The sequence below is a fragment of the Erpetoichthys calabaricus genome, chromosome 16, assembly GCF_900747795.2.
Source record: "Erpetoichthys calabaricus chromosome 16, fErpCal1.3, whole genome shotgun sequence".
NCBI lineage: Eukaryota > Metazoa > Chordata > Cladistia > Polypteriformes > Polypteridae > Erpetoichthys > Erpetoichthys calabaricus.
In genome coordinates, this window is record NC_041409.2 from 22,581,592 (window position 1) to 22,590,134 (window position 8,543).

The 8,543-nt window shown below is 40.2% G+C and overlaps 1 long non-coding RNA gene across 1 annotated transcript; it reads left to right on the forward strand.

Moving 5' to 3' along the window:
• Nucleotides 1-368: 368 nt before the first annotated feature.
• Nucleotides 369-8,277, forward strand: LOC114666876 (uncharacterized). The gene is made up of 4 exons (XR_003718640.2): nt 369-610; nt 970-1,005; nt 4,056-4,334; nt 6,517-8,277. It is a non-coding gene; the product is annotated as an uncharacterized LOC114666876 (long non-coding RNA).
• Nucleotides 8,278-8,543: the final 266 nt, after the last annotated feature.

Genomic DNA, 8,543 nt, shown 5'->3' on the forward strand with positions numbered 1-8,543 from the left:
CTCCAATTCATGTAAAAATTAAGTTTGAATTTGTTTAAAGTTGTGCTTCTTCTGTGTTTCATATTAAAACAAAATAAATAAAAGGTGATGACGCAGTCTAATCCCAAAGTGATACCTGCTTATTTTCAAGTAGAATTGCACTCGCCATTGTGTAACTCTAAATTACATTAGGTTAGGTTAGGTTAGGTTTCTTTATTTAGTCATGTTTACACAAGAAAACATGAAATTTGGAAGGTAATAACCATAACTGAATGGACAGTCTCTCTTCTAGATGTCATTTGACTCCCAAAGAGTGAGCCATTAAGGTTACACTAATTAGTCAAATTTGTGTGCCAAAAACAAAAGTTGTTGACAAACTCTGACTAAGGAGTTCCTGTAACTGTGAAGCACTGAACAAACGGTACTGGGAGACACAGCAGTCAGAGGGACAGATCAGGTACGGCTGTTGTGCAACTATTGGCACAATGCAGTCACATCAAACATTAGCTAACTGAGGCAGGACGATTACTGACGGCAAACCTTTAAAGCTGCTGCCACAGTCGTGTGTTCAGACGTGTATCTGACGAATTTCTGGTCAGGATGCAGACTCTTGGACTTGCTTTGCTTTTTGGTAAGCCTTTTTATATCACTTTAGGCTTTCTAAATGACAGCTTTGGCCAGTTATTCCTCGGGTGTTTAAAAAGTTTCTTAGCATTTAAGTGAGAATTTTGAAGTCTGTTTGGAAATTCAATTCTGTGGCTGAACTTTCTTAGGGTGATTCCATCAGGCTCTACTTGCTCACGCTCTAAGCACAAGATGTAGAAGGAGGATTCGTACAAAAAAAACCCTGCTTTAGGTTTTACAGAATGTACAGTATTTATTAAATTATTAGAAAATACTCCTTATACTGTACTTTTAAAATAATATAGCTTAATTATTTGGAGTTTTTGGGGATCTTTATCACATTTTTTCTCTTGTATTTCCTTCCAGTGCTAAGTGTATTAACAGACTTGGAAAAAGCAGAAGGTAAGAGTGCAGTAGCACAGCCATTTGAATGTATGGACTGATAAGCCCATTAGCACAGTGCTGGGAATATAGTTGTGTTTTACCTTTTCTCCTAGTAGTAGTCTACTCACAATCTTGATAAGTTAGCTGCTTGCACCAACTCTCATAGGAAAGTCTACAAAAAGTTGATGTTGTGACAATGCGGGTCCTGCTTCAGCCTCCCTCTTCCTCTTTGGGAGCCTCTCGAACCCAACACCATCGATAACGTAATCGGATGAGCTGACAGATGGGGACAAATCACAATTGGAGCAAGCCTTGGACAGAATGCCAAGTCCACTGAAGGCACACTCATACAGTATACCAACATTTGCTCATTCAAGGCCAATTTAAATAAAATCAGTCCAGCAAAAAAGCTTCCCTTTATAGTATAACTATCCAATTTAGGATTGCAAGCGGGCAGAGCCTATCTCAGTAGGAAGGTTAATTAAATTAAGAACCACATCTTTGAGAATGTTCAGGGTATTCCATCTGAGACCTGTGAAGAACATGTACATTCCACATGGGCAACAACTGGGTACATGGTTTGAGCTCCGGCTGGATCCATGAGGTGACAGCTCACCAGGCTCTCTATTATAGCCTGACCTTATCATACTCAGTGTTGCAAAGATGGACATGCTAATGTTCATATTTAAGAAAGAAAAGTGCAAGAAGCCATATGACCCTGACAGACTACAGGACAAAAATAATATGAGTACAGGTGCTGGTCATAAAATTAGAATATCATAACAAAGTTGATTTATTTCAGTAATTCCATTCAAAAAGTGAAACTTGTATATTAGATTCATTCATTGCACACAGACTGATGTATTTCAAATGTTTATTTCTTTTAATGTTGATGATTATAACTGACAACTAATGAAAGTCCCAAATTCATTATCTCGGAAAATTAGAATATTGTGAAAAGGTTCAATATTGAAGACACCTGGTGACACACTCTAATCAGCTAATTAACTCAAAACACCTGCACAAGCCTTTAAATGGTCTCTCAGTCTAGTTCTGTAGGCTACACAATCATGGGGAAGACTGCTGACTTGACAGTTGTCCAAAAGATGACCATTGACACCTTGCACAAGGAGGGCAAGACACAAAAGGTCATTGCTAAAGAGGCTGGCTGTTCACAGAGCTCTGTGTCCAAACACATTAATAGAGAGGCGAAGGGAAGGACAAGATGTGGTAGAAACAAGTGGACAAGCAATAGGGATAACCGCACCCTGGAGAGGATTGTGAAACAAAACCCATTCAAAAATGTGGGGGAGATTCACAAAGAGTGGACTGCAGCTGGAGTCAGTGCTTCAAGAACCACCACGCACAGACGTATGCAAGACATGGGTTTCAGCTGTCGCATTCCTTGTGTCAAGCCACTCTTGAACAAGAGACAGCGTTAGAAGCGTCTCGCCTGGGCTAAAGACAAAAAGGACTGGACTGCTGCTTTCTGATGAAAGTAAATTTAGCATTTCCTTTGGAAATCAAGGTCCCAGAGTCTGGAGGAAGAGGAGAGGCACAGAATCCACGTTGCGTGAGGTCCAGTGTAAAGTTTCCACAGTCAGTGATGGTTTGGGGTGCCATGTCATCTGCTGGTGTTGGTCCATTGTGTTTTCTGAGGTCTAAGGTCAACACAGCCGTCTACCAGGAAGTTTTAGAGCACTTCATGCTTCCTGCTGCTGACGAACTTTATGGAGATGTAGATTTCATTTTCCAACAGGACCTGGCACCTGCACACAGTGCCAAAGCTACCAGTACCTGGTTTAAGGACCATGGTATCCCTGTTCTTGATTGGCCAGCAAACTCGCCTGACCTTCACCCCATAGAAAATCTATGGGGTATTGTGAAGAGGAAGATGCAATACGCCAGAGCCAACAATTCAGAAGAGCTGAAGGCCACTATCAGAGCAACATGGGCTCTCATAACACCTGAGCAGTGCCACAGACTGATCGACTCCATGCCACGCCGCATTGCTGCAGTAATCCAGGCCAAAGGAGCCCCAACTAAATATTGAGTGCTGTACATGCTCATACTTTTCATGTTCATGCCTTTCAGTTGGCCAACATTTCTAAAAATCCTTTTTCTGCATTGGTCTTAATTGATATTCTAATTTTCCGAGACACTGAATTTGGGACTTTCATTAGTTGTCAGTTATAATCATCAACATTGAAAGAAATAAACATTTGAAATACATCAGTCTGTGTGTAATGAATGAATCTAATATACAAGTTTCACTTTTTGAATGGAATTACTGAAATAAATCAACTTTGTCATGATATTCTAATTTTATGACCAGCACCTGTATTTAAAGTTGTATTACTGTTAATATTGAAATGTAGCACATGTGCCTAGAAACTCAAAATGGGCAGTCTTAAAGTTATCACGAAATATAATGATGTCCTTGTTTTTTATTAGCAATATTCAATAAGATCAACATCGCAGCAGTGTTCTTGTTATTCAGTGATGTTACAAAAGCACCCTCTCCTGTTACAACTAGAACTGAGAAACATCAATGACAGTACAAAATTAGACAACTTATTTGAATGTATATAATAAAATACTGAAAATGAATAAAATATTATAATATTGTATATTTTATTAAAATAGCCAAATCCTGAGAATTAAAGGATTCAGGAAAAGCAAAAAGTTGGCCGAATTTGTGAAAGCTTAATTAGTTCTGAGCTGTGTTACAGACTGTTCATACCTTTGTTAAGGTTCTTGCACAAAACCAGAACTCTTATGGGGCACCTGCTCATTGTTACCCATCTAGGTAAATAAGCATTTATCTACACATCTCTACATTCTGAGCCTTCTCAAGATTTAAAGCTCCTTGTTCACACAACCATGTAAATTAGAAGTACGCACACCTTGCTTATGCACACACTAGTATGGATTGCACCACATCTATGTAGTGTATTGAGTGGACCTGCTCTGAAATGGTCACCTGGAAATAAACATTAATCAGTGGAGTGATGGATTCACAAGTATATTTTTGTTATCTGTTATGCTCTCTCTGTTTCTCTCCTCAGAGCTTTATAGCAGACCAGTCCTAAAAGTCTTGCCAAGTGCCTCGGTGTGGTCTGGAGAGGCTGTGACCCTGCAGTGCTTGGTGGAAAGAAAGCAGTGATATGTGCAACTGAAGTACAGCTTCTTCAAAGACTCAAAGGGGCTCAGGTACACTGGCTTGAAACCAACTCTAAAGATTGGCTCAGCCAATGCACCCAGTGTTGGGAAGTATCACTGTGAGGCAGAGCATGAAGAAGAGGGCATGAGGAGAAAGAGTGTTCCTGTTATACTTAATGTGGAAAGTAAGTCAAAAGATAACCTTATGTGGCTCGATGATGAACACATTTTTCTAAACCACAGTAGAGCCACCTACTAATACCTTTTGCTTAACTTAAATTAACCACAATGCTTTGAGATCTGAATACAAAATCCACTTATTAAGTAATGTGCCTTGTTTACACCTCGGTACCCAATCTACAAGTTGTGACTGTGTAAGTTGACCTGATTTTCTCAGTATCCTGTTATTCCTGTAACTACTTCAAAGCTGTGATTCCAGGACTGCTATTTTCATTTAAAGATAGCCTCTAATATCACAAAGCAAGGTCTGGATAGACTAAGATGCACCATTTTGCATCATTTTATATTAGATTAAAAAAAAAAACTTAAAAAATTCAAATATGACAGACTGAATGTCAAAATGAGAGGGTCTAGCTCTCCAAGAAACAGTTCAGAAAATTTTCAGTACAAGCTTTTAGATCAGCTTAATGTCCCAAAATGGTCTCCAACACATCACGGCCATTTCTTATGATATCACAGGGCCTTCACATGGTCATAACACATGATCCCACCCTATGTTTTCGTGATGAGGCGGCTATCTGGGGTCCCCCTGGTTATGGACATCTGACGTATGACTTACGAACGGGGCCGCAGCTGCGATGCATGTGCCTCAGTAACTGCCGCTCCGTCATCTTCGGCCTGGGGACGGAGGCTGGAGGGGGGCGATTTCGCTGCTCACGCAGTGTGTTGTCCCTCGGGTGGCTCCTAGTGGCAAGAGGTTTCACTGCCTGCCCACCACACACAACTGTGGGTGAATGGGGCAGCGGGGGGTAGCATTGTAGTTGTGGCACGCGCCCTCTTCTACGCGGTGGTGTGCTGGGGAGGCAGCATTAAGAAGAAAGACGCCTCACGCCTGGACAAACTGGTGAGGAAGGCAGGCTCTATAGTTGGCATGGAGCTGGACAGTTTGACATCTGTGGCAGAGCGAAGGGCGCTCAGCAGGCTCATATCAATTATGGAGAATCCACTGCATCCACTAAACAGTGTCATCTCCAGACAGAGGAGCAGCTTCAGCGACAGACTGCTGTCACCATCCTGCTCCACTGACAGACTGAGGAGATCATTCCTCACCCACACTATGTGACTCTACAATTCCACCCGGGGGGGGTAAACGTTAACATTATACAAAGTTATTGTCTGTTTTTACCTGCATTATTATCAATCTTTAATTTAATATTGTTTAAATAAAGTATCTATCTATCTATCTATCTATCTATCTATCTATCTATCTATCTATCTATCTATCTATCTATCTATCTATCTATCTGTCTGTCTGTCTGTCTGTCTGTCTGTCTGTCTGTCTGTCTGTCTGTCTGTCTGTCTATTGTAGTGTGCTTCAGATGGCTGCCTGTTGAATGGGGGCGGTCGTGGGCAATTCACTACCCGCGTTTGGCCGCACCATCTTCGTTCTCGGTTAGCGGACGCTGGAGGCAGTATACCGTAGTGGAGGTGACTGTGAGGTGGGCTTGTGATGAACCGCCCCTCGCTGCCCCCATTCATTCTCAATAGCAAGCCTACTAGTACTGTTACGCACATAGCAGGAAGTTTTCTCTTGTCAATACATCAGACGTGTTGATGACTGGTGCCATCCTGCTGTGATAGCGTGTACAGTGCTGTGCAGAAGAGCTTGTCTTAACCTTTTGTCTTCACACTTCAACAATGTCTCTGAAACACAAATCTGATGCACGTGCCGATGATAAAGTAAAGAAGAGAAAAACCATCACCATTGAAAATAAAGTAGAAATCATAAAAAGGTCAGAGAGAGGTGAAACTCCATCATTCATTGGCAGAGCACTTGGTTACAGTCGGTCAACAATAGCATTTATTAAAATAATGCACCTGTTCCAACCTTACATACAAATTTAACTGAAGTACAAACCTACAGTCCCTATCTTGTACATAACCCGGGGACTGCCTGCAGTAGGTGACCAGCAAACAAAAATAAGACCATGTTGCATCACCAATATTGATGCTTTAGTTTGTGGGTCTCCTCAGTTGACAGAATGTCTTAAAGACACTCACTTTGGTCAATGGCATATCATTTAGTAACTCTTCATATGGGCTTGTATTTAAAATGTTACAACACCATCCTAACCATGCAAACACTATAATTTAAGATATCCATGTATTTTATTTTTTTCATTCCAGGGGGAAAACCAAAGCCTGTGATGACTGCAAAGGACAGAAAATTAATTAATGGGAATGTCATAAAAGTTTTACTAGGCGAAAGCTTCACTCTGAAATGTGAGATTCCAAAAGAACACTGGATGGAAGTACACTTGGCGTAACTTTGACGACAACCTTCAAGCTGATGGGTGTCAAGAAACTGGCCAGACATACTCAGTGAGCTTTGTAAAGGAATCCCATGGGGGAATATATTGGTGCCAGGGTCACAGGGGAGCCTTTTATTCAGATTTCAGTGACCCTCTGGCTGTGCAAGTTGTCTATGATAGGAGGGAATACAACTGAGTTCTGGAAAGAAATATCTAATCAGAAGATCAGTTAAAGAGATAAGAACAACAACAACATTTATTTATATAGCACATTTTCACACAAAAAGTAGCTCAAAGTGCTTTACATACTGAAGAAAAGAAAAATAAAAGACAAAATAAGAAATTAAAATAAGGCAACATTAGTTAACATAGAATGAATGAATGAAGAAGAATGAGAAACTGAACTGAGTGAACTGGGATTCAGTCTGGGCAAACCTGGCAATCATCTTAGGTATCACATTGCTTTTTGTTTTAGCCATTTTGAAGCATGGTGATAAAAGCATCTGGAAGGTGTTCTGTTCTCTGTGCCTGCGTACAACTACATCAAACATTCAAGTGGATTATGGGAAGTTTATCTAAAGAAACTCATATGGACACCTCTATCATGATGAGTCTTCTGCTGACATATTTTGTTTAAAGACGTAATTAGGTTTACTGTAGTCATTCATGATCCAAAACAAATTAAGAACAGTTCTTTAACTACCACATCAAACTGTAGTTCGATGAACCACTTCCGGATTTTTAAAAAATGTAATTTTTAAAAAATCCCTTAAATTGCTTTGCCTGACTGAGAAAGGCATTTTGTATTTGGTTAACACTATTGAAATGGAAGTGCTGAAGGAAGTTCCTCCATTTTAACAGAAAGAGAAATTTACACCAGAATTTCATGTTCTGTCTTTGTTAAAATGTTTTAAGGTTTTATCCCCAAAATATGAGGTGAGACACAAAAATAACCGGATTGGTAAAAAAAAATATTTGTTGATGAGTTACAGCATTCTAAACATTGTCACCTTCTAAATACTCCCCTTCCCGATCTCCACACTGCTCCATACGTATCTTCCATTGATTGAAACAGTGCTGGAAGTTTTCTTGCTTGAGGCTCTTCAACAGGTTTGCTGTTTTTGTCTTCACTTCATCCTTTGAAGAAAAGTGTGTTCCCTTCAGGTGACTTTTGATTTTCGGGAACAAGTAAAAATCACATGGAGCTAAATTGGGCGAATAGGGAGGATGATCGAGGACAGGAATGATTTTTTTCAGTCAAAAACAGCTTTATGGAAAAAGAGAAAATTCGTGAGAAATTTAATGTTGATTCGCTGTTCGATGTTTTCACCCGACATTATCGTGGCAACTCGTGTAGCGATTGTTGTGCAAATACTGACTGGGCTATTCACAGGATATACCTAGCCAGTCGGCGGTTTGAGAGGGCGTGTAGGAGGGGATAGAGTTCTATGATTCACATCTGGCTGACCTCCAGACGGTTTTCCATGAAAGCCACAAGCCCGGTCCAGTTATTTTTGTGTCTCACCTCGTATGAGATGCTATTTTCCAGCAGTACTGTATCTGTAAACTGACCCCTCAAGCTGCAAATGTTTACAATCATTATACAATAAATCCAAGAAGACTGGGAAACATGCAAGTTGGTAATTTTTCATTTCCATTCTGACTCTGTGAATACCAGAAAGAAGTCTGAGGCTAACGATATTCTCCCAGAAATCATATCAACCTTTTGGAAACAATTTTCTCTTCCACCTTTTCAGATGCTGAATGAACACACGTGTATTTGTTATTCTTAAGGTTCATACTTAACTTTGATTTTTTGTACTTTAGTACTTTTTCACGCAGTGTGGACATAAACTGGTCGAAAAGAATGGTATCTGTCAGGAAGCTTATGCAGTATCCAGT